The sequence below is a fragment of the Salmo trutta genome, chromosome 3, assembly GCF_901001165.1.
Source record: "Salmo trutta chromosome 3, fSalTru1.1, whole genome shotgun sequence".
Taxonomy (NCBI): Eukaryota; Metazoa; Chordata; class Actinopteri; order Salmoniformes; family Salmonidae; genus Salmo; species Salmo trutta.
The window spans coordinates 43869322-43896187 of NC_042959.1; the positions used below are offsets into that span (position 1 = coordinate 43869322).

Consider the following 26866-nt stretch of genomic DNA (forward strand, 5'->3'; position numbering starts at 1 on the left):
TATCCACTAATACAAAACCCTACAAAAACACAATAAACAGAAAATAAGAAATGTATTATGAGTTGCTAAAATAGCCTTAGCAGAAAGTGACTCCTGGTGCCCATGCTTTCTTCCGCAGTGCTGTAAATCTGTGAAAACAGAGTAACATAAGCTCTCTCTATTAGCCAAGCCCAGTGTCACAAAGATACGATAGGGGTAGAGGGAGGGAGAGGGTGGGACATGCACTTCTAATGAAAACTCCAGGGCTCGCATTTCGGCCGCATGGCGCGGGAGGAAAATGGGGACAGGTCGAGCAAACAGAGAGCGACGGCAGCCCAGAGTATGGACCTGTCAATCATGAGGGCAAGGAGAGGGAGAGATGATGTGAGTTTCAACTTGTTCTTTATGGATATTTCTAGTTACAATATAACTTGGTTGTCTCTCCCCTCTCTCTCTTTCTGTCCCTCTCCATTATTTCTCTCTCTACCTCTTTCGCTCCCTCTCTCCATCTTTCTGGTGAGCCCCTCATACCCGGCATATGGAAAAGATTCACCCCAGCATTTTTGCAGCTTATTGTACAAATCACGAAAGCCGTTTCTCAGTTGGCCTTCTGCTGCTAAAATGCTTAAGCCTCCAGGGCAGGAGGAAGAAGTGAGAGGGGGATGAGAATTGGAGAGGAAGGATAAGGATGAGAGTCGGGCTTCAGTGCTAATAAAACTTTAGCACCAGATCAGAGAGGTGGGTTCCATCACTGTGTCTGTCAGACCCTGTATTTCATCAGACTCAGCCATCTGTGATACAGCGCATTCTGTAAGTGACGATTGACGCAGGGAATGACTGAACGAGTGCTCAAAATGAGCACAGCAGGACCGTGGAGAGAAAATGTGTTTTCTATCTATCAGGCACAGAACAAAAAGCAAAGTACTAAAGCAGTGCAGCTATGGCTACGGAGAGGATGTGAGAAGCAGCCAAAAAGGCACCATAAACTTTTCATTGTCTCAGGGCTGCGGGAGCGACGCACAGCGAGAGAGGCGAGGATGCTGTCACCACTACAGCAGCACTACCACCCCCTACCGTGCTTTACTGTGTATCGCCACGAGGTCACCTCAGTTCATCCAGAAAAACAGGCACCCTCGCAGCTATTCAAAGAGGTGGTTTTGGAGGCAGAGTGTTGTGGCTCTGTAGCTCTGAGACAGACGACAGTCATGTAGCTCTCGTGTTGCATGTGACAAAATCATATAGTAGGGAGTGGATAGCTTCGAGTTGAAGCACAGACTGATTTATCCTGCTGATAGATAGTACATGATCTACACAGCTCTGTATAGGAGGTCTAATGAGGAGGACTGAATGTCCACAATCAATCAATCAAAACCAAAATGAGAATATTTGCGATGGAGGGAGAGACTTAAATCAGTCTTGGCTAGGGTCAAACCCCTGGTCCTCAGGCCATACCAACAGAGAGGGGGAGAGGGGGAGAAAAGGGAGATGGGGGAGAGGGCTAGATGGGTGTACCTCCGACCAGAACAAAACCCCCTGGTATGTATTGACCCCCATTATACTAATGATTTCCATTCTTCCCTAAAGCCTGTTGTCTTTCTCTGACGCCTGAATGGGCCCCTCACTCCCACAATGCACCTCCCAGCCTACCGTAACACACCCAAGACAAAGAGGCTGGATCTGCTTTAGGTGAGAAGCCTCTAGAAACTACCAATACGCCACACCCAGAGATGAGTAACATGCCTTGTAGAAATTCCTAAGTGGGGTTGAAGTGGAGAGAACACAGTCTCTCAGTGAGGAGAGAACAGAGAGAGAGCAAAAGAGAGAGAGAGAAACAGAGAGAGATGAGAAGACCTCCTCTGCCCAGTGCTAAAATCAGCCTATAACTCGATGATAGCCATGAGATATTGGGGAAGATGGCTCTTATGGAAAAAAGGAACAATCCAAATCAAATTGTATTGGTCACATACACATGGTTAGCAGTTATTGCGAGTGTATCGAAATGCTTGTGCTTCTAGTTCCAACAGTGCAGCAATATCTAACAACTCCACAACTACCTAATACACACAAATCTATGTAAAGGAATGGAATAAGAATATACAGTATACACTACCGGTCAAAACTTTTAGAACACCTACTTATTCAAGGGTTTTTCTTTATTTGTACTATTTTCTACATTGTAGAATAATAGTGAAGACATCAAAACTATGAAACATATGAACACATATGGAATCTTGTAGTAACCAAAAAAAGTGTAAACAAATCAAAATCTATTTTTTTATTTGAGATTCTTCAAATAGCCACCCTTTGCCTCAACCAGCTTCACCTGGAATGCTTTTCCAACTGTCTTGAAGGAGTTCCCACATATGCTGAGCACTTGTTGGCTGGTTTTCTTTCACTCTGCGGTCCGACTCATCCCAAACCATCTCAATTGGGTTGAGGTCGGCGGATTGTGGAGGCCAGGTCATCAGATGCAGCACTGCATCACTCTCCTTCTTAGTAAAATAGCCCTTCCACAGCCTGGAGGTGTGTTGGGCCATTGTCCTGTTGAAAAACAAATGATAGTCCCACTAAGTCCAAACCAGATTTGATGCGATAGCTGTGGTAGCCATGCTGGTTAAGTGTGCCTTGAATTCTAAATAAATCACAGTGTCACCATAAAAGCACCCCCACACCATAACACCTCCTCCTCGATGCTTTACGGTGGGAAATACACGGAGATCATCCATTCACCAACACCGCGTCTCACAAAGACACGGTGGTTGGAACCAAAAATCCAATTTGGACTCCAGACCAATGGACAAATTTCCACCGGTCTAATGTCCATTGCTCAGGCTTCTTGGCCCAAGCAAGTCTCTTCTTCTTATTGGTGTCCTAGTAGTGTTTCTTTGCAGCAATTCGATCATGAAAGCCTGATTCACAGTCTCCTCTGAACAGTTGATGTTGAGATGTGTCTGTTACTTGAACTCTGTGAAGCATTTATTTGGGCTGCAATTTCTGAGGCTGATAACTCTAATGAACTTATCCTCTGCAGCAGAGGTAACTCTGGGTCTTCCATTCCTGTGGTGGCCCTCATGAGAGCCAGTTTCATCATTGCGCTTGATGGTTTTTGCGACTGCACTTGAAGAAACTTTCAAAGTTCTTCAAATTTTCCATATTGACTGACCTTCATATTTTAAAGTATTGATGGACTGTCATTTCTCTTTGCTTATTTGAGCTGTTCTTGCCATAATATGGACTTGGTCTTTTACCAAATAGGGCTATCTTCTGTATACTCTCCAAGGCACACCTGTTAATTGAAATGCATTCCAGGTGACTACCTCATGAAGCTAGTTGAGAGAATGCCAAGAGTGTGCAAAGCTGTCATCAATGCAAATGGTGGCTATTTGAAGAATCTCAAATATAAAATATATTTTGATTTGTTTAACACTTTTTTTGGTTTGCTACATGATTCCATATGTGTTATTTCATAGTTTGATGTCTTCACTATTATTCTACAATGTAGAAAATAGGAAAAATTAAGAAAAACCCTTGAATGAGTAGGTGTTCTAAAGCTTTTGACCGGTAGTGTACATATAAATATATGGATGAGCAATTTTATTTATTTTTATTTTTTTATTTCACCTTTATTTAACCAGGTAGGCAAGTTGAGAACAAGTTCTCATTTACAATTGCGACCTGGCCAAGATAAAGCAAAGCAGTTCGACAACATACAAAAACACAGAGTTACACATGGAGTAAAACAACATACAATCAATGATACAGTAGACAAAAATAAGACTATATACAATGTGAGCAAATGATGTGAGATAAGGGATAAGGGAGGTAAAGGGAGGTAAAGGCAAAAAAAGGCCATGGTGGCAAAGTAAATAAAGTATAGCAAGTAAAACACTGGAATAGTAGAATTATAATTTGAAGAAAGTTCAAAGTTAAAATATAAATAATATGGTGCAAAGGAGCAAAATAATAAATAAAATAAATAAATACAGTAGGGGAAGAGGTAGTAGTTTGGGCTAAATTATAGATGGGCTATGTACAGGTGCAGTGATCTGGGAGCTGTTCTGATAGCTGGTGCTTAAAGCTAGTGAGGGAGATAAGTGTTTCCAGTTTCAGAGATTTTTGTAGTTCGTTCCAGTCATTGGCAGCAGAGAACTGGAAGGAGAGACGACCAAAGGAGGAGTTGGCTTTAGGGGTGACCAGAGAGATATACCTGCTGGAGCGCGTGCTACAGGTGGGTGCTGCTATGATGACCAGTGAGCGGAGATAAGGGGGGACTTTACCTAGAAGGGTCTTGTAGATGACCTGGAGCCAATGTGTTTGGCGACGATTATGAAGCGAAGGCCAGCCAACGAGAGCGTACAGGTCGCAGTGGTGGGTAGTATATGGGGCTTTGGTGACAAAACGGATGGCACTGTGATAGACTGCATCCAGCTTGTTGAGTAGGGTATTGGAGGCTATTTTGTAAATGACATCGCCGAAGTCGAGGATTGGTAGGATGGTCAGTTTTACGAGGGTATGTTTGGCAGCATGAGTGAAGGATGCTTTGTTGCGAAATAGGAAGCCAATTCTAGATTTAACTTTGGATTGGAGATGATTGATGTGAGTCTGGAAGGAGAGTTTACAGTCTAACCAGACACCTAGGTATTTGTAGTTGTCCACAAATTCTAAGTCAGAACCGTCCAGAGAAGTGATGCTGGGCAGGCGGGCAGGTGCAGGCAGCGATCGGTTGAAGAGCATGCATTTAGTTTTACTTGTATTTAGGAGCAGTTGGAGACCACGGAAGGAGAGTTGTATGGCATTGAAGCTCGTCTGGAGGGTTGTTAACACAGTGTCCAAAGAAGGGCCAGAAGTATACAGAATGGTGTCGTCTGCGTAGAGGTGGATCAGAGATTCACCAGCAGCAAGAGCGACATCATTGATGTATACAGAGAAAAGAGTTGACCCTAGAATTGAACGCTCTGGTACCCCCATAGAGACTGCCAGAGGTCCGGACAGCAGGCCCTCCGATTTGACACACTGAACTCTATCAGAGAAGTAGTTGGTGAACCAGGCGACGCAATCATTTGAGAAACCAAGGCTACTGAGGTCTGCCGATGAGGGTGTGGTGATTAACAGAGTCAAAAGCTTTGGCCAGGTCAATGAATACGGCAGCACAGTATTGTTTCTTATCGATGGCGGTTACGATGTCGTTTAGGACCTTGAGCGTGGCTGAGGTGCACCCATGACCAGCTCTGAAACCAGATTGCATAGCGGAGAGGGTGCGGTGGGATTCGAAATGATCGGTAATCTGTTTGTTGACTTGGCTTTCGAAGACCTTAGAAAGGCAGGGTAGGATGGATATAGGTCTGTAGCAATTTGGGTCAAGAGTGTCACCTCCTTTGAAGAGGGGGATGACAGCAGCTGCTTTCCAATCTATGGGAATCTCAGACGACACAAAAGAGAGTTTGAACAGGCTAGTAATAGGGGTTGCAATAATTTCGGCAGATCATTTTAGAGAGAAAGGGTCCAGATTGTCAAGCCCAGCTGATTTGTAGGGGTCCAGATTTTGCAGCTCTTTCAGAACATCAGCTGAATGGATTTGGGAGAAGGAGAAATGGGGGAGGCTTGGGCGAGTAGCTGTGGGGGGTGCAGTGCTGTTGAATGCAGTAGGGGTAGTTAGGTGGAAAGCATGGCCAGCCGTAGAAAAATGCTTATTGAAATTCTCAATTATAGTGGGCTTATCGGTGGTGACAGAGTTTCCTATCCTCAGTGCAGTGGGCAGTTGGGAGGAGGTGTTCTTATTCTCCATGGACTTTACAGTGTCCCAGAACTTTTTGAGTTGAGTTTGAGTTGCAGGAAGCAAATTTATGTTTGAAAAAGCTAGCCTTGGCGGTTCTAACTGCCTGTGTATATTGGTTTCTAACTTCTCTGAAAAGTTGCATATTGCGGGGGCAGTTCGATGCTAATGCAGAACGCCACAGGATATTTTTGTGTTGGTTAAGGGCAGTCAGGTCTGGGGAGAACCAAGGGCTATATCTGTTCCTGGTTCAAAATTTCTTGAAAGGGGCATGCTTATTTAAGATGGTGAGGAAGGCATTTAAAAAAAATAACCAGGCATCCTCTACTGACGGGATGAGGTCAATATCTTTCCAGGATACCAGGGCAAGGTCGATTAAAAAGGCTTGCTCGTTGAAATGTTTCAGGGAGCGTTTGACAGTGATGAGTGGAGGTCGTTTGACCTCTGAACCATTACGGGTGCAGGCAATGAGGCAGTGATCGCTGAGATCTTGGTTGAATACAGCAGAGGTGTATTTAGAGGGCACGTTGGTTAGGATGATATCTATAAGGGTGCCAGTGTTTGCAGCTTTGGGGTTGTACCTGGTGGGTTCATTGATAATTTGTGTGAGATTGAGGGCATCAAGCTTGGATTGCAGGATGGCTGGGGTGTTAAGCATGTCCCAGTTTAGGTCACCTAGTAGCACGAGCTCTGAAGATAGATGGGGGGCAATCAGTTCACATATGGTGTCCAGAGCACAGCTAGGAGCCGAGGGGGTCTATAGCAGGCGGCGACGGTGAGAGACTTGTTTTTGGAGAGGTGGATTTTTAAAAGTAGAAGTTCAAATTGTTTGGGTACAGACCTGGATAGCAGGACAGAGCTCTGCAGGCTATCTCTGCAGTAGATTGCAACACCGCCCCCTTTGGTCGTTCTATCTTGTCTGAAAACGTTGTAGTTAGGGATGAAGTTTTCAGAGTTTTTGGTGGACTTCCTAAGCCAAGATTCAGACACAGCTAGGACATCCGGGTTGGCAGAGTGTGCTAAAGCAGTGAATAAAACAAACTTAGGGAGGAGGCTTCTAATGTTAACATGCATGAAACCAAGGCTATTACGGTTACAGAAGTCATCAAAAGAGAGCGCCTGGGGAGTAGGAGTGGAGCCAGGCACTGCAGGGCCTGGATTCACCTCTACATCCCCAGAGGAGCAGAGAAGAATGAGTACAAGGGTACGGCTAAAAGCTATAAGAATTGGTCGTCTGTGACGTCCAGAATAGAGAGAAAAAGGAGCAGGTTTCTGGAGGCGATAAAATAGCTTCAAGGTATAATGTACAGACAAAGGTATGGTGGGATGTGAATACAGAGGCGGTAAACCTAGGCATTTAGTGATGATGAGAGAGATATTGTCTCTAGAAACATCTTTGAAACCAGAAGATGTCATAGCATGTGTGGGTGAAGGACCTGAGAGGTTGGATAAGGTATAATGAGCAGGTCTAGAGGCTCTACAGTGAAATAAGCCAATAAACACTAACCAGAACAGCAATGGACATTGCATATTGACATTGAGTAGAGGCATGCTAGCCGAGTGATCAAAAGGGTCCAGTGAGATTCAGACAGCTAGCCGGGCCATAGGTAGCAAGCTGGTGGAAGATGGAGGGAGGTCTGTTTTTAGCCACCTCGTGCGTTTCCGTCTGTGGGTTAGTGGGGTTCCGTGTGGAAGGGGGGACCAGTCCAAGTTGGCAAAATAGTTAGTTATAGTGGCCCAAGAAAAGTGTCCGATAAACCTATTCAGATCGCAGCCGATAAGACAGCTAACGATTAGTGGGCCTCAGATGGGCGATCAGGTTACGTCGCGACGGAGGGGCCAGTTGGATAACTCCCTCGGGCAGATAACGTCGGTCATCCAGTCGTGAAGGCCCGATGGGGCTCCGCATCGGCAGTAAAGCGGGTCAGGATAGGTGATTGTAGCCCAGGAGACACTTCAGCTGGCTAGCTCAGGAAAAGCCCACGAGTGGCTGACGGAACTCTTCAGCTGGCTAGCTCCGGGATAATGTGTGTTAATTCCGGGGCCGACGTTGCCAATAGTCACTCAGGTAGCAGCTAGTTAGCTGCAAGATCCAGGTGTAAATGTCCAGAGCCTGCGGTAGAAATCGGGGAAAGGAGAGAGAATAGGTCCGGTGTGCTCTGGTCTGAGTCGCGCTGTACAAAAACTGCCGATAGCTTTTCGAGCTAATGGATAGCTGAGGACAGCTAACCGTGGCTAGCTGAACTCCAACGTTAGCCAGTGAAAATGGCTAACCTCTGGCTAGCTTCTGTTGTGGAATTCGGATTTGAGGTAAATAATACTTTATTTTTTTAATTGGTGAGGCGGGTTGCAGTAGAGTGCTTTGAGATTGAGTTTTAGAAGAAAAAATGTAAAAAGACAATGCGAAGAAAAATATATAAATATATATATACACGGGACACGAGAAGAGGAGGGTAAAGGACGTCTGAACTGCTACGCCATCTTGGGAGACAGAGCGGCATCGGCAAGATGCAATAGATGGTATAAAATACAGTATCCATGTATCCAAATCCATGTGCTCTGACATTGATTTGGCAGGGAGAATACGTTTTTTCTCTACCGGTCCCTCCAGCTCCACTCCTCAGCTCCTCTGTCAACTAAACTGTCCACTCAGACTCCTAGGAGACAGAGTGGCTGCAGAGAAAACTGGAAAAAACTCCATCACTGTGGATGAGAGGGACATAGTTGAAAAATTCTTCCTCCTTGCACCTGCTTATGGAAGTGTTCACAAGACAGTTCATCTAGCCTGGTCCCAGATCTGTATGTGATGAATAGCCAACTCATATGGTCGTACAACAACCAGGATAACCTGGGTTGCTTACGCATTGGTTAAACTGTACCACATCAAGCCTTACACAAAAAACGCAGTGTTCCGAGGAAAAGTTGAAGAAACACACCCAGTAACGTAAAGCAGATAAACAAATACACACACGCACGCACACACAGTCAAAACATTGCTGGTTATGTGCTACTGTACTAGGGAGAAGACACCATAGATCTCAACACAACTAGGTTGTTCTAAGTCTAAAGGTAGACCTAAACTTTACTACAAACTGCCAGTCTCTTGAACACTGCACACTACACTAGAGAGAACATTCAGGGAGACATCTGTATGTTCCTAAAGGTAGCCTAGTTGGACAAACAAAGTGCATTGGTAAGCAGCTTAGACAAGTAGTCAACTCCTTCTCAAATTGCCCACAGATGACAGAGAATACTAACATGTTTTTAGCCAAATATTATATAATTTTCTATAAATGTAGGCCTATATTGAAGTCCTTTTTTTTTATATATATATTTTCTATGTGTAAATGTTCTAATATTATTGATTTAAGCTTACGTTGTGTAAATAACTCCAACACATCTAGTGAACTGTCAAGCATTATCAACTTTAGATGACATATGTAAGATCAAGAGAACATTTGATAAGTGGTTGATCACAGACTGTTTAATCTGATTTGCATCTGTAGCCTATAGCAAGAGCGATCCTAAAAGATATGAGCCACACAAATGTAAGGGTTGAATTTAATTATTGATTAAAGGGTACAGTGGTATTTCTGCAGATTGGCTATAATTAATTCAAGTGTATAACTTCCTTGACTCGGTGACATCATCAAGGGTTGGCATGGTTATTATCGCTAAGCGATGCGAGGTTAAGTAAAACACAGTGTGGCGTTACTAGCATAAAACGGTGATATCACAACAGCGTTGACATGGAAGGTTGACGTAACTCTGAATCATATGAGATTACATTGATGTCCCTATTAGAAGAGATCATGACAAGAATGTAACTAACCGAAGTACGTATTGGGTGATACATTTTAATTTGGGATTCAGATATAGTACTTGCATAAAGTTACATGTGGAGAATGAAGGAAAGACGTGCTGTTGCCACATTATCTGTGCTTGATACTGTATTTCTGACATTGTTTATCTCAATTGTGATAGTGACTAATGGTTGGTTAACGCTACCATAGAAATTGATCTTTAGAGCTACAAAGCCTGATGTCATGAGACGTGATGGTATACCGTTTTTTTTATTGCTTTGGTACTATTTTCACAAGTACCTGGTAAAATTTCACAACTCTTAGTGCAAAACTCAAAAAGATCAAAAACTTTAAGCACATTTTCAACTGACTAAGTACAACACACAAAATCACACAGTAACTTTTTCACCAAACCTAATCAGTGTTTCATGTAGAAATACCTTTCGTATAAAGTAATTTTGCCTTTCACAATGAAATGTTCAAAATACTTTTCATATGATTCTCTTCTCATTGGTTTAAATAATTTTTGACCAACTGCGCTTAATGGTTAATCACTTGAGGAGAACAGTGACACCTTTGCCAATGTGGCATCCATCAGCCTACCAACAATCGCCTGCCAGGCATTTTTATTTATTTAACTAGGCAAGTCAGTTAAGAACAAATTCTTATTTACAATGACAGCCTAGGAACAGTGGGTTAACTGCCCTGTTCAGGGGCAGAACGACAGATTCTTACCTTATCAACCCGGGGATTCGATCTAGAAACCTTTCGGTTACTGGCCCAACGCTTTAACCACTAGGTTACCTGCCGCCCCACATCTATGAATCTATGTATCTATGAAACACATTTACCTGGAGTCTTTTGAGAGAAACCTGGCCTGGTGAAACAACTGCAGGCCGAGTATGTTCAGGTACAGCACTATATACTGAATTACTGTTACTATGATGCACATGCTACTTCACAATATCATATTTTTAGAGTGGGATGGTGCTTGATGCTGCTGTGAACCATCACAAGTATATTTCTTTGTTGATGAAGCGGTCTTCGACTTGGCCTCATTGGCCAACTGGCGACCGTCAAAGTGCTTGGACAACATGGGGGAAACATCTCCATGTGCGCAGCCATCTCTGAAGATAGTGTTGTAGGATATAGGTCATTACTTGGATCCAACAACGCTGCACACTTCATTGTGTTTCTCAATGAAATTGAGCAGGCCTGTCAAGGTGAAGGGGTCACCTATGGCAATGTGTGGGACAATGTCAGGTTCCACCATGCAGAGGTGGTTCAGGCACGGTTTTGGGCCCATCCCAGATTCATGACCCTATACCTGCCCCCATACTCTCTTTTCCTCAAACATATTGAGGAATTATTTTCAACATGGAGGTGGAAGGTGTACGATCGCCATCCCCATGATTGTGCCACCCACCTTCTGGCCATGGATGAGGCATGAAATAAAGTCAATGTAGACCAATGTCAAGCTTGGATTCGCCAGGCCAAAAGGTTTTCCCCACAGTCCATGAACAATGAGGATATTCACTGATGTGGATGAGAAGTTAGGGCCAAATGCTCAAGACAGGCTTGATGCAAATGAATGCGTGCTGAATGTTATGTTATATTTTCATTCATATCATTTGTTTCATTACATTTTATTACAGACAGTACACCTATGTTGCAATTATATCAGATTTTTTTGTAGTTGCATGAATGATTGTAGAAGATGTCTTCTTTGATCACACATTGGATAGATATTATGGAAAAATGTTGTTGGGTAATGTAAATGTAATGCCTAATGTGAAAACAGTGTAATCTACTGTAATTTACAGTACTGTAGTAAATTACTTTCAGCACTTCTAAGGGCGATTTGAAACTTGCATTGTTTGCTCTTGGATTAAATGGTGGTTAAAACAACTACAATGAAAATATAATATTTCATTACAAGTGTGACCAGTTTGTAGTTGTGTACTAAGAGTTGTGAAAATGTACCACATACTTGTGAAAATAGTACTAAAGCGATAAAAAAAAACTGTAATAGGTGATATTCTAGAAGGTGTTATTCTAGAAGGTTGGAGTGTGTTAAAGATGCTCTATGCAGAAATCACTCTGCCATTTCCTAGTTGCTAAAATTCGAATAGTTTCAGTTTATGTGACAAAACAAACAAGTTTAGTGTAGAGAATCATTGTACCATCTAAACCGCTGTGACATCTATTTGCCATAACCAAAATGTTGTATTTTCAGCTCTTTGAAGATGATGTACAAAATCCAAAGTAAAAGAGCAAAAACAAAACTTAAGAATGGGAAGCATAAAAATAACAAGAACAGATCTACTACCTCTTCTCAGACTTGTTTTCAATGAGAATGACAGATCTAACACTAGTATGTGAATTTGGTTGGGTCATCCAAAAAGTTACATATCTCAGCTTTAAGTGAAGCGTTAGTGAAAGGACATTAAAGAGGCTAGGTGAGAGATATCTTTGGATGTTTCCTATAATATGCTTCATGTAGCTGGATATTTGATTATGTCTACTACTCTTTTTTTAATCTTCCTATTCATTATATGGGTTAGAATCAAATGCAATTGTTAGAATTTTGTGATTTTTCCTTTGTCTTATGTTTAGGCTGTATGCCTATGTGTGTTTTGTCACATTGTTATAGAATTTGCACTCCTTTGGTAGCAACACAGAAGTTTGCTTACACTCAAAACCTCTCCGTCTCTCCCTTAGAGAACATACAAGAATGAAAAAGAGGACATTTGCTATGGAGGACGACGACTGGTGTTTCAGTGAGGAGATGGGCCTGCTAGAGAAGCAGGAGAGAAACTTGAAAAGTTAAAAGAGGAAGGAAGACATGTACCTCGAGAGGATAATGGTACAAAGAACTGGGAAGCAGCCGAAAAGAGAGCAAGAAGAGACACAGAAAACAACAATAAGACTGGTTCATCAGGAGAGAAAGAGAATGGATGAAAAGAGAAAAGAGAGCAGAGGAGTACAAAGGGAGTGAAAGAGAAATTATAGAGGAGGAGAGAATTGAATCCAAGATGGCGTTGCACTCAGATGTTTTTTCTTCGCATATCTTTTTAAAGTATTTTCCTAAACTTCAACTTCTAAATACTCTCCTGCAACCCGCCTCACCCAATGTGGCGTGGATCTGTTTTTTTTTGTCTAAAGTATTTCTATTTACTTCGGATCTGGAATCCCTCAACTGAAGCTAGCCAGCTAACTACCTACCAGCTATCAGTCAGCAAACAATTGCTAGCGGTCTTCAGCTAACCTTTAGCTCGGAAAGCTCTCGCCAGTTCGAACAACGTGACTCAAACCAGAGCATAACGGACCTATTTTTTATTATTTTTCCCATATCCCGGATTCCTACCGCAAACTCTGAACATTATCATCTGGATCTTTGCAACAAGCTAACCGAAATCCCGGGTGACTACTCCTGGCTAGCGTTTCCATCACGGAGCAGGCATCAATTATCCTGAAGCTAGCCCGCCAGGGCTCCGGTGCTACCACCGAAGCCCACTCCCGGGCTACAGTACCCCTTCTACTGCCGGTACGACCCCCGCCGATCCTCTACGACTGGAATACCGACATAATCTGCCCAAGGATTCCAACAGGCCCCTCAGGCGCGACGTCCGCTGAAGGCCCATTCTGCTAACCGCGGCCTACTAGCTACCTAGAGCTACTTGGAACCCTACTAATTCCACGACAGGTCTATCGACGTCACCGCACGAAGAGGCAAAAACAGACTTACCCCCATCGCGACATCCCCCAAAGGCTAACTTGCTAGCACCGGCCAGTTAACTGCTAGCTTGCTTGCCCCGGTCTGCTAACTGCTAGCTTGCCTGCCCCGGTCTGCTAACTGCTAGCCCCGGTCTGCCAACTGCTTGCTTGCTAACCCGGTCTGCTAACTGCTAGCTTGCCAGCCCCGGTCTGCTAACTGCGAGCTTGTTTAGCCCCCGGCCTACTAACTGTTAGCATCGGCCTGCTAACTGTCTGAATCGCCATGTCCCCAGTCAGCCCAACCACTCACTGGACCCATATGTTCACTTGGCTATGCATGCCTCTCTCTAATATCAATATGCCTCGTCCATTACTGTCCTGGTTAGTGATTACTGTCTTATTTCACTGTAGAGCCTCTAGCCCTGCTCAATATGCCTTAACCAACCCTGTTGTTCCACCTTCTACATATGCGATGACATCACCTGGTTTAAACATCTCTAGAGACTATATCTCTCTCATCATTACTGAATGCCTAGGTTTTACCTCCAATGTACTCACATACTACCTTACCTTTGTCTGTACACTATGCCTTGAATCTATGCTATCGTGCCCAGAAACCTGCTCCTTTTACTCTCTGTTCCGAACGTGCTAGACGGCCAGTTCATATAGCCTTTAGCCGTACCCTTATCCTACTTCTCCTCTGTTCCTCTGGTGATGTGGAGGTTAATCCAGGTCCTGCAGTGCCAAGCTCTAATCCCACTCCCCAGGTGCTCTCATTTGTTGACTTCTGTAACCATAAAAGACTTGGTTTCATGCATGTTAACATTAGAAGCCTACTCCCTAAGTTTGATTTACTTTAGCACACTCTGCCAACCCAGATGTCTTAGCCGTATCTGAATACTGGCTTAGGAAAACCACCAAAAACCCTGAAATCTCCATCCCTAACTAAAACATTTTCTGCCAAGATAGAACTGCCACAGGGGGCGGTGTTGCAATCTACTGCAAAGATAGTCTGCAGAGTTCTGTATTACTATCCAAGTTTGTACCAAAACAATTCGAGCTTCTACTTCTAAAAATTGAACCTTTCCAGAAACAAGTCTCTCACCGTTGCCGCTTGCTATAGACCTTCCTCTGAACCCAGCTGTGCCCTCAATACCATATGTGAATTGATTGCCCCCCATCTATCTTCTGAGCTCGTGCTACAATGTTACCTAAACTGGGACATGCTTAACACCCTGGCAATCCTACAATCTAAGTTTGAGGCCCTCAATCTCACACAAATTATCAATGAACCTACCAGGTACAACCCCAAATCCATAAACACGGACACCCTCATAGATGTCATCCTAACTAACTCACCCTCCAAATACACCTCTGCTGTTTTCAATCAAGATCTCAGCATTGCCTGCATCCGTAATGGGTCTGCGACCAAACGACCACCCCTCATCACTGTCAAACGCTCCCTAAAACACTTCTGCGAGCAGGCCTTTCTAATCGACCTGGCCGGGATATCCTGGAATGACATTGACCTCATCCCGTCAGTAGATGATGCTTGGCTATTCTTTAAAAGTGCCTTCCTCACCATCTTAAATAAGCATGCCCCACTCAATTAAAAAAAAACTAGTAATAGATATAGTCCTTGGTTCACTCCAGACCTGTCTGCCCTTGACCAGCACAAAAACATCCCGTGGCATTTTGCATTAGCATCGAATAGCCCCCGTGATATTCAACTTTTCAGGGAAGTTAGGAACCAATATACACAGGCAGTTAATTGAGAATTTCAATAAGCATTTCTCTATGGCTGGCCATGAATTCCACCTGGCCACCCCAAACGCGGTCAACTGCCCGGCACCCTCCACAGCAACCCGCCAATGCCCCCACCATTTCTCCTTCACCCAAATCCAGATAGCTGATGTTCTGAAAGAGCTGCAAAATCTGGACCCATACAAATCAGCCGGGATAGACAATCTGGGCCCTCTCTTTCTAAAATTATCTGCCTGTTTAACCGCTCTTTCGTATCGTCTGCGATTCCCAAAGATTGGAAAGCTGCCGCGGTCATCCCACTCTTCAAAGGGGGTGACACTCTAGACCCAAACTGCTACAGACCTATATCGATCCTACCCTGTCTTTTTAAGGTCTTTGAAAGCCAAGTTAACAGTTTACCGACCATTTCGAATCCCACCTTAACTTCTCCGCTATGCTATTTGGTTTTAGAGCTGGTCATAGGTGCACCTTAGCCACGCTCAAGGTCCTAAACAACATAACCACCATCGATAAGAGACATTACTGTGCAGCCGTATTCATCGACCTGGCCAAGGTGTTCGACTCTGTCAATCACCACATTCTTATTGGCAGACTCGACAGCCTTGGTTTCTCAAATGATTGCCTCGCCTGGTTTACCAACTACTTCTCTGATAGAGTTCAGTGTGTCAAATCGGAGGGCCTGTTGTCCGGACCTCTGGCAGTCTATGGGTGTGCCACAGGGTTCAATTCTTGGGCCGACTCTTTTCTCTGTATACATCAATGATGTTGCTCTTGCTGCTGGTGATTCTCTTATCCACCTCTACGCAGACGACACCATTCTATATACTTCTGGCCCCTTGGACACTGTGTTAACCTGTCTGGGCTAGGGGGCAGTATTTTCACGGTCGGATAAAAAACGTACCCGATTTAAACTGGTTACTACTCTTGCCCAGAAACTAGAATATGCATATAATTAGTAGATTCAGATAGAAAACACTCTAGAGTTTCTAAAACTGTTTGAATGGTGTCTGAGTATAACAGAACTCATATGGCAGGCCAAAACCTGAGAAGATTCCATACAGGAAGTGCCCTGTCTGACAATTTGTTGTCCTTCTGTTGCATCTCTATTGAAAATACAGCATCTCTGCTGTAACGTGACACTTTCTAAGGCTTCCATTGGCTCTCTAAAGCTGCCAGAAAGTGGAATGGGGTGTCTGCTGTCTCTGGGAAAAATACAGCAGCAGAGTTTGTAAGTGGTCAGCCTGGGGACAGTGAGACTGAGATGCGCGTTCATGAGACTTCTCCATTTTTTCTTTCAGCCTTTGAATGAATACAACGTTGCCCGGTTGGAATATTATCGCTATTTTATGAGAAAAATTGCATAAAAATTGATTTTAAACAGCGTTTGACATGCTTCTAAGTACAGTAATGGAATATTTTTAATTTTTTTGTCACGAAATGCGCTCGCGCATTACCCTTTGGATAGTGACCTGAACGCAGGAACAAAACGGAGGTATTTGGATATAACTATGGATTATTTGGAACCAAAACAACATTTGTTGTTGAAGTAGAAGTCCTGGGAGTGCATTCTGACGAAGAACAGCAAAGGTAATCCAATTTTTCTAATAGTAATTCTGAGTTTAGTGAGCCCCAAACTTGGTGGGTGTCAAATTAGCTAGCCTGTGATGGCCGAGCTATGTACTCAAGAATATTGCAAAATGTGCTTTCGCCGAAAAGCTATTTTAAAATCTGACATAGCGTTTGCATAAAGGAGTTCTGTATCTATAATTCTTAAAATAATTGTTCTGTATTTTGTCAACGTTTATCATGAGTAATTTAGTAAATTCACCGGAAGTTATCGGTGGGTATGCTAGTTCTGAACATCACATGCTAATATAAAAAGCTGTTTTTTGATAAAAAGCTGGTTCAGGTCCCTATCCGAACGGTGACGCGCGGACGCATGTCGTGACAAAAAAAATCTAAATATTCCATTACCGTACTTCGAAGCATGTCAAACGCTGTTTAAAATCTATTTTTATGCGGTTTTTCTCATAAAATAGCGATAATATTCCAACCGGGAGACGTTGTTTTCGTTCAAAGACTGAAAGAAGAAAATTGTGTCTTCACGTGCACGCGCACGCCCGTCTCATTGTTCTCAGATCGACCACTTTCCAAATGCGCTACTGTTTTTCAGCCAGGGACTGCAGAGTCATCATTCCCCGTTCTGGCGCCTTCTGAGAGCCTATGGGAGCCTTAGAAAATGTCACATTACAGCAGAGATCCTCTGTTTTCGATAAAGAGGCTATAGAAGGCCAAGAAATGGTCAGAGAGGGCACTTCCAGTATAGAATCTTCTCAGGTTTTGGCCTGCCATATGAGTTCTGTTATACTCACAGACACCATTCAAACAGTTTTAGAAACTTTAGGGTGTTTTCTATCCAAATCAAACAATTACATGCATATTCTAGTTTTTTATCCGGACGTGAAAATACTGCCCCCTACCCAAGAGAGGTTAACGAGAGTCTTGTCTTTAAAATGGTGTAAAATAGTCAAATGTTTGAGAAATTTAAGTTATAGCATTTTTGATGTATTTGTATTTCGCGCCACGCGATTCCACTGGCTGTTGACTAGGGTCTCGCCCAGAGAGGTTAACTAACCTCCAGACGAGCTTCAATGCAAGTAAAACTAAATGCATGCTATTCAATCGATCACTGCCCGCACCTGCTCGCCCGTCCAGCATCACTACTCTGGACGGCTCTGACTTAGAATACGTGGACAACTACAAATACCTAGGTGTCTGGTTAGACTGTGAACTCTCCTTCCAGACTCACGTTAAGCATCTCCAATCCAAAATTAAATCTAGAATCGGCTGCCTCTATCGCAACAAAGCATCCTTCACTCATGCTGCCAAACATATCCTTGTAAAACTGACCATCCTACCGATCCTCGACTTCGGTGATGTCATCTATAAAATAGCCTCCAACACTACTCAACAAACTGGATGCAGTCTATCACAGTGCCATCCGTTTTGTCACCAAAGCCCCAATATACTACCCACCATTGCGACCTGTACGCTCTCGTTGGTTGGTCCTCGCTTCATACTCGTCGCCAAACCCACTGGCTACAGGTTATCTACAAGTCTCTGCTTGGTAAAGCTCCGCCTTATCTCAGCTCACTGGTCACCATAAGCAGCACGCGCTCCAGCAGGTATATCTCACTGGTCACCCCCAAAGCCAATTCCTCCTTTGGTCGTCTTTCCTTCCAGTTCTCTGCTGCCAATGACTGGAACGAACTGCAAAAATCTCTGAAGCTGGAGACTCATATCTCCCTCACTAGCTTTAAGCACCAGCTGTCAGAGCAGCTCACAGATCACTGCACCTGTACATAGCCCATTTGTAAACAGCCCATCTATCTACCTACCTCATCCCCATACTGTATTTATTTATTTTGCTCCTTTGCACCCCAGTATCTCTACTTGCACATTCATCTTCTGCACATCTACCATTCCAGTGTTTAATTGCTATATTGTAATTACTTCGCCACCATGGCCTATTTATTGCCTTAACTTACCTCATTTGCACTCACTGTATATAGCTTTTTTGTTTTCTTTTGTTCTACTGTATTATTGACTGTATGTTTTGTTTATTCCATGTGTAACTCTGTGTTGTTGTATGTGTGGAATTGCTATGCTTTATCTTGGCCAGGTCGCAGTTGCAAATGAGAACTTGTTCTCAACTAGCCTACATGGTTAAATAAAGGTAACAAAAAAATAAAAAAATGTGGAAGAGGTGATAAAAGAGATGGTGATAAATGACAGAGAAATGAAATGTATGTAAAACAGAAGGAAGAGAAAGAGGAGAAAAATATAGCCGAAGAAGACATGGAAAGCAAGTGACAACACCGACTATAGTGATAGTGAAGATATTCCGGATTGCATGAGTGTGGAAATAAAGCAAAAAGATTAAGTAAAAAAAAAAGATACCCTCTTGTGTGATTGGGAGATCGACCATGAGAATGGTGAATGGACTGATATTCTTCTTCTTCTCTTTCTTCTGGAGACGACGACCTGTGTGCACTTATTGATGAAGCCAGTGACTGATGTGGTGTACTCCTCAATGCCAACGGAAGAATCCCGGAACATATTCCAGTCTGTGCTAGCAAAACAGTCCTGTAGCTTAGCATCTGCTTCATCTGACCACTTTCTTATTGACCGAGTCACTGGTGCTTCCTGCTTTAGTTTTTGCTTGTAAGCAGGAATCAGGAGGATAGAATTATGGTCAGATTTGCCAAATGGAGGGCGAGGGAGAGCTTTGTGTGTGGAGTAAAGGTGGTCTAGAGTTTTTTTCCCCCTCTGGTTGCACATTTAACATGCTGATAGAAATAATGTAAAACTGATTTAAGTTTACCTGCATTAAAGTCCCCGGCCACTAGGAGCGTCGCCTCTGGATGAGCGTATTCTTGCTTGCTTATGGCCGTATACAGCTCATTAAGTGCGGTCTTAGTGCCAGCATCGGTCTGCGGTGCTATATAGACAGCTACGAAAAATATAGATGTAAACTCTCTTGGTAAATAGTGTGGTCTATAGTTTATCATGAGATACTCTACCTCAGGCGAGCAAAACCTCGAGACTTCCTTCGATTTCATGCACCAGCTGTTGTTTACAAATATGCATAGGCCGCCGCCCCTTGTCTTACCAGAGGCCGCTATTCTATCCTGCTGAAAAAGCTTAAAACCCGCCAGCTGTATGTTAGTCATGTCGTCGTTCAGCCACGACTCGGTGAAACATGAAATATTACCGTTTTTAATGTCCCGTTGGTAGGATATATGTGCCCGTAGTTCGTCTATTTTATTATCGATTGATTGTAAGTTGGCTAATAGAACCGATGGTAAAGGAAGATTACCCTCTCAGCGACGGATCCTTACAAGGCACGTCCACGATGCCACCGTTTTTCCTCTTGGAAATGATGGGGATGAGGGCCTCGTCGGGTGTCTGGAGTAAATCCTTCCCATCCGACTCGTTGAAGAAGAAGAATTCCTCCAGTACGGGGTGAGTAATCGCTGCTCTGATATCAAAAAGCTATTTTCGGTCATTAGACACAATGGCAGAAATATTATGTACAAAATAAGTTACAAAAAACATGAAACATGCACAATAGGTTACGGATCGTAAAACGGCGGCCATCTCCATCAGTGCCAAATTCACTCCTTGGTTGTATTACTGGCTTTGCTCATTGAGATTTGCAGTACTTGCACTTTTTGTTTTTGTTTGGATACCTGCAATTGTATAGTGTTAAGCTCATAGTCTTAAGTATCAATTCTGATGTCTATGTCTCATTATCATCCTATCAGATTTCTACATCTTCTCTGTAGGGAAACACAGACAGTGGCCAAGGCCTCTCCAGCCCAGTAGGTCTATAGGACATCACACCACAAAGGTAAGAACAAGGTAACACATGACTGGACACCTGCCATAGACCTACAGGTAACTGCTAAAATAAAGGAAACACTTGACCAAATGAGGGATACAAAGTATATTGAAAGCAGGTGCTTCCACACAAGCGTGGCTCCTGAGTTAATTAAGCAATTAACAACACATCATATTTAGGGTAATGTATTAAAAATGCCCAGTTGTCCATTATTTTGGCTACCACGTCTAGAAGAAGAGATCTCATTGACTTTGAAATAAGGGTCTCAAAGGAGCATAGGGGTTTAAAGTGTGTGTGTGTCTCAGTCACCAGATCTCAACCCAATTGAACACTTATTGGAGATTCTATAGCGCCGCCTGAGACAGCGTTTTCCACCACCATTAAAAAACACAAAATTAAGGAATTTCTCATCGAAGAATGGTGTCTCATCCAGGGCTCTAACTAAATAAAAAAATAATTGGTAGCACTGGTGCTCACAACTTTAAAAAGTTAGGAGCAGAACATAAAATCTAGGAGCACCAGAAAAAAAAGCTTTGTATTAAAATCGATTGAGATGTAGTCTATATGAATTCTAGCTATTTCTGAAGCACATGTTGTGCCCTAGAAACTAATATGTAACCCAGTAAATACATTTGTTTATTATAAATAGCTAAAATGTTGATACAAATACCTGTCATTCATTCATTGTTATGGTCATCTACTGAAGAAGCTATCCCTTTTCCTTTTTCTTTCTGTGCCCCCAAATGTTTGGATATACTGGTAAAGTTACCCGGTTGTTAGCTAGCTAGCTATATAGGTATCAAACGTGACTGAACAAGGTGTAAAACAAATGGTTAGCGGCCTGTGAATAGTTTTAGAATGGTCTGCGACATGGTTAATTAATGTAAAATGCGGGCCCCCAAAGAAAAATAAATTGCGGTGGTAATATGGGTAAGATCAGTTTTTACTGTAGTAATGGTGCAAGCACGCTTCTAACAAATCTGTGCTAGAGAAACAACGGTATAGCGGAAATACAAATATTTACATATACATGTGTACTTAGGTTTATTGTCCTGTTGGAAGATTAACCTTCACCCCAGTCTGAGGTGAGCGCACTGGAGCAGGTTTTCATCAAGGATTTCGCTGTACTTTGCTCCATTCATCTTTCCCTCGATTCGGACTAGTCTCCCAGTCCCTGCCGCTGAAAAACATCCCCACAGCATGATGCTGCCACCACCATGCTTCACCATAGGGATGGTGCCAGGTTTCCTACAGACGTGACACTAGGCATTCAGGCCAAATAGTTACATTTTGGTTTCATCAGACCAAAGAATCTTGTTTATCATGGTCTGAGAGTCCATTAGGTGCCTTCTTCCATTTAAGAATGGAGGTCACTGTGTTCTTGGGGATCTTCAATGCTGCAGAAATGTTTTGGTACCCTTCCCCAGATCTGTGCCTCGACACAATCCTCTCTCGGAGCTCTATGGACGATTCCTTCGACCTCATGGCTTTGTTTTTGCTCTGACATGCACTGTCACCTGTGGGACCTTATATACACACACAGGTGTGTGCCTTTCTAAATCATGTTCAATCAAATGAATTTAACACAGGTGGACTCCAATAAAGTTGTAGAAACATCAAGGATGATCAATGGAAACAGGATGCACCTGAGCTCAATTTATAATCTCATAGTAAAGGGTCTGAATACTTATGTAAATAAGGTATCGGTTTTTATTTGTAATACATTTGCAAACATTTCTAAAAACCTGTTTTCTCTCTCATTATGGGGTATTGTGTGTAGATAAACGAGGAAATGTTTTTATTTAATCCATTTCAGAATAAGGCTGTAACGTAACAAAATGTGGAATCTAAATACTTTCCAAATGCACTGTACATACAGTACCAGCCAAACGTTTGGAAACACCTACTCATTCAAAGCTGTCATCAAGGTAAAGGGTGGCTACTTTAAATCTCAAATATAAAATATATTTTGATTTGTTTAACTTTCTGTTTAGTTACTACATGATTCCATATGTGTTATTTCATAGTTTTGATGTCTTCACTATTATTTTACAATGTAGAAAATAGTAAAAACAAAGAAAAACCTTTGACTGAGTAGGTGTGTCCAAACTTTGACTGGTACTGTATATATTGTATATGCTTGTTTATACAGAGGCCAATGGTGACCAGTGACCTCTACGATTATGTTGCATTTAGTTTGTTTACTCTTTTCTATACTTATTTCTTAATTCCTCTTATAAATCAAAATGCATTTCTTGCAGTCAAAGGTTTGTGTGTGCGTGTTGTTTGTGTGTCAGACCAAAATGAATGCTGTTTTGAGTCAAACATAGATAGGGATATGATGTGTGTTACAGGCAATTGTGTTGAGTAATATAATTTTTTGTAGACAGCAAGTGTTGCTTCATGATGTTTATTACACACACACTTTTCACTGATATCGGCTACTCATTGGCGGATGGACTAGGGGTGGAGTGCACAGTTGAGGCCTCAATCAATGTGATACTTTCCTAGCACTGCTAAAGCCATCTGGGGGACGTCACCAGCACAATACAGACCTCTTTTTGACACTTTCATCCTTCTGGGATTTACGGCTCACGTGGATAATACACATTCTTACTGGAGGAAATAAGTGTTTTCCCGTGTCGGCAAGTTAAGATCACCTTTTGATGGGGCACTGAGGTTTCTCACTAACTGCCAAACTTCCCCTACAGTGAGTGTAAAGCCTTTTGACACACTAAAATGTTTGACACTGGTCTGAAAAAATCCAAGATGGCTATGAGAGATGACAGCAGATTTCCCATGTGGCGGATCGCTCACCTTTTGATGGGGCGCTGAGGTTTCTCACTAACTGCCAAACTTCCCCTACAGTGAGTGTAAAGCCTTTGACACACTAAAATGTTCGATACTGGTCTCAAAAAAATCCAAGATGGCTATGAGAGATGACAGCAGATTTCCCATGTGGCGGATCGCTCAGATGCGGCGGTGTTACGTCTGGACTGGCGCGTGGGATAAAGAGGACAAATTAAAGACCCCGGCTCCTTAAGGCAACTTAATCCTCTCTCGTCCCAGGCCCGATGAAACCTAAACTTGTACCTGGAATCTTTCCGGAAGTGTCCTCTACTTCCAGGTTTGAGGGGGGGACAGACGAGGAGGCATGAAGTGAGTCTTGTTCCTCCATGTGCATACCAAGGAGCCGCTGGCCTCCATAAAGAATGTCATGGATAAGAGCACTCTGTCCAAACACAGCTGTTTCAAGCAGGATAACTCACACACACACACTGTCCTAAACTTTACATATACCTGTACAGTACACACGCATGCACACATGCCAGGGTCAGGCCCTGTTAGCTCGGTATTTGTTCCATCTCCCTGTGTGTGCATCCACATTGGCTGCCTGTTCTTTCTGTGTCCCTGAGGGGCCTGGGGGGCTGAAAGGCCAGAGAGGCTGAGAACTAAGCCTCGTTAATAAAGCCCCAGCGTCTCGCCTCCCTCTTTCCTTCTCTCCTCCAGACAGCAAACATCTCTCAGCAACACACATTATTTCCCAAAATCCCCTTTCCATCATTAAAGACGGAAACACAGTCTGCATTCCTTCTCCCCCTACATCCGACTGTTTGTCCGATATCCCCTAACCCCATCTACCAAAGAGGTCTAACCCAAAGCTGGCCCCATAACCATGACGATGGACAGACAAAGACGGACGACAGAGTTGTTGGGTTCAAAAGAGGAAATCTTTGCTCGTTAAATGATTTAACATGGGGACAAAAACATGGAGGAAATGGTCGAGAGGCACAGAGGGGCAGAAGTCAAAAATGTTTCAGGCATTGAAATGCCTTGCTGCCCCCTGCACCGACCCTCAATTCATGCAAACCTGAGGAGAGGCCAACTCTCATAGAACCAATTGGATTGCAAAGGAAACTTCTCCTGTTTAGCATTTGAAAATGGTCTTGCTAGTTTGAGAGGGCTCTTCACCCAAAAGACAAGACTTGAACAGTGTCTAGACCAGTGGTTCTTAACCTTGTTGGAGGTACTGACCTCCACCAGTTTCATATGCGCATTCACCGAACCCTTCTTATTTGGAAAAATAAAATTCAAAACATAGGTATATATTTTACTGGTGCACAAAACGAACCGTGCATCAACATCAGTGTTCAAAGAACAAAACCATTAAAACATGATTTTCACACAAAAACAAAAACATAATAATGAATATTTACTGCAAATCAGTGTGACTTCTGCTGTTGCCTTTCAGAGACCAGTTCAGAAATGCGCGGCTTCACCTTGGCAAGTGCCACTCTCATGTCATTTTTGCAACAAAGTCTGTTCCTTTTCTTCGTTTTTATGTCCAGCATCCTCGAAAAGGATCGCTCGCAAAGATATGTTGTAACAAACGGTATGAAAATCTCCAGAGCTTTCTTAGCAATAACAGGGTACGTTACCATTTGTTGACACCAAAACGTTGAGAGCGTTGTTGTTCTGAAGAGTTGCTGTTGAACCTGGCTCTGCTGAATTTCAATGATTTCATCGAGGTATTCATCATTGACATCTGTTGTCTCAACACTAAACGTGAACGGCTGTCTCACCCATGCTGGATATGACTCTCTTGTAGGGAAGTATCCGTCGAGAGACTTTGCAAGCTCATCTAAGTGCGTGGCAATTGCTTGCTTCAGTTCCGCGGGTACAGAAATGTCTCCGATTCCAGATACATCTTCGATCTTACTTACACAGTCGTCCAGCAGGGGAAAGTTTGCGAAGTTATCGTTCTCTGTTCGTCGTTTCCAAAACGGTAGCTTTTTTTGAAAAGCCTTCAGGTTTTCTTCCGCTTCGATGATGTTGACTCCACCGCCCTGCATCTGTTGATTGAGATGATTGAGAGCTGCGAAGATATCAGCCATGTACGCTAAAATGAGAATGAACTCAGAATTTTTTAAGCAATCTGCATGACGATGTTGGAGCTCTTGCAAAAACAGGGCTAATTCCACACGCACGGCAAAAACACGATTCAGCACCTGTCCCCAGGATAACCACCGAACGTTAGAATGGTACAGAAGTACCTCGAATTCAGAGCCCATTTCTTTACACAGCTCACTGAAGATGCGGTGCCTCAGAGCACTATTTCGCACATAGTTCACGCATTCCACTACAATTTTTAATACTTCTGCCAGTTTTGGAGGCAAGGTTTTTGTTGCCAACGCATGCCTGTGCAGAATACAATGCGTAACAATGATGTGTGGTGCATCGGCTTTCACTAGCACACCAAAACCAGACTTTCTTCCCAGCATGACTGGAGCTCCGTCCGAACAAATTGCAGAAACCATATCCCACGAAAGATTGTTGTCTTTGAAGAAGTCATCCACAAGTTTCTTCACATCGGCTGCCTTAGTTGTTGTCGTAAGAGGCTTACAAAATAAAAAATCTTCCTTTATCACGTCGTCTTTCACATAGCGCACAAATACAGCAAGCTGGCTTAGATTGGAAACGTCTGTGGTCTCGTCGAGTTGAAGGCTGAATTTTGCCGGGCTTGAAATCAGATCTGCAACTACTTGAGCCAAGATGTCTTTGCTCATGTCCTCTATTCTGTCGCTAATGGTGTCATTTGAAAGAGGAATTTGGGATAACTTAACTTCAGCCGCTTTTCCCAGCATGATATTCGCCATCTTCAACACAGCTGGTTTTATGAGTGTTTCACCAATGGTGTGTGGTTTGCCCTGCTTTGCGATCAGGTAAGCAACTTCATACGATGCTGTGAGGATCGGTTTGTTGATGGGTACAAAGCCGAGAACAGGCAGAGTAGCCTTTTCATCGAATCTGGCTCTCTTCACCTTGAATTCAGCGAGCGTTGTGTTCTTGTATTGTCCATCTCCATGCAGCTTAAGGAAGTGTTCTCTTAGTTTTGCCGGTGCTAGACTAGAATTGCTCAACTTGGCATTGCAAATCATGCAGTTAGGACGCTGACTCTCACCACGTTCCGTTATACATGTGAATCCATATTGTACATATTCGTCCACTTTCTTTTTTTGCTCGACATAGTTAGTATGAAGGGATTAAAATATTAAGAAAGAAATCACACGACGTACCATCACGACAGTTACAATTCGACTACTGAGCGCGCCAAATTCCCTGCAGCACAGATAGGCCAAGCGATGTTGCGTGATCACCTGCAGCCAATGATGGCCAAGCGGGGCGTGTCATCACGAATCATATGAGTCGGGTGTGTGTCTTGACCTCCGCCGAACCCCTGAGACTGACTCACCGAACCCCTGGGGTTCGATCGAACCCAGGTTAAGAACCACTGGTCTAGACTCTTGGTGGGCCTTGGTTCCTCTGGTTTAAAATATTGTGGGGGAGCGTGTTGACTGATCGGAGTGTTTCTATCTGTATCCTTTTCCAATAGTCTGGCCAGCGACTAAAGGAGAGGGGACACAT

The 26866-nt window shown here is 43.2% G+C and overlaps 1 protein-coding gene and 1 long non-coding RNA gene across 2 annotated transcripts in view; one reads left to right on the top strand and one right to left on the bottom strand.

Annotated features, from left to right (window-relative positions):
• The window catches only part of LOC115175839 (NADP-dependent malic enzyme-like), a 141148-nt gene that overhangs the window by 7951 nt on the left and 106331 nt on the right, over window positions 1-26866 (bottom strand). The window lies entirely within an intron of this gene.
• LOC115175862 (uncharacterized) lies at window positions 152-12519 on the top strand. The gene is made up of 2 exons (XR_003872115.1): window positions 152-363; window positions 12277-12519. It is a non-coding gene; the product is annotated as an uncharacterized LOC115175862 (long non-coding RNA).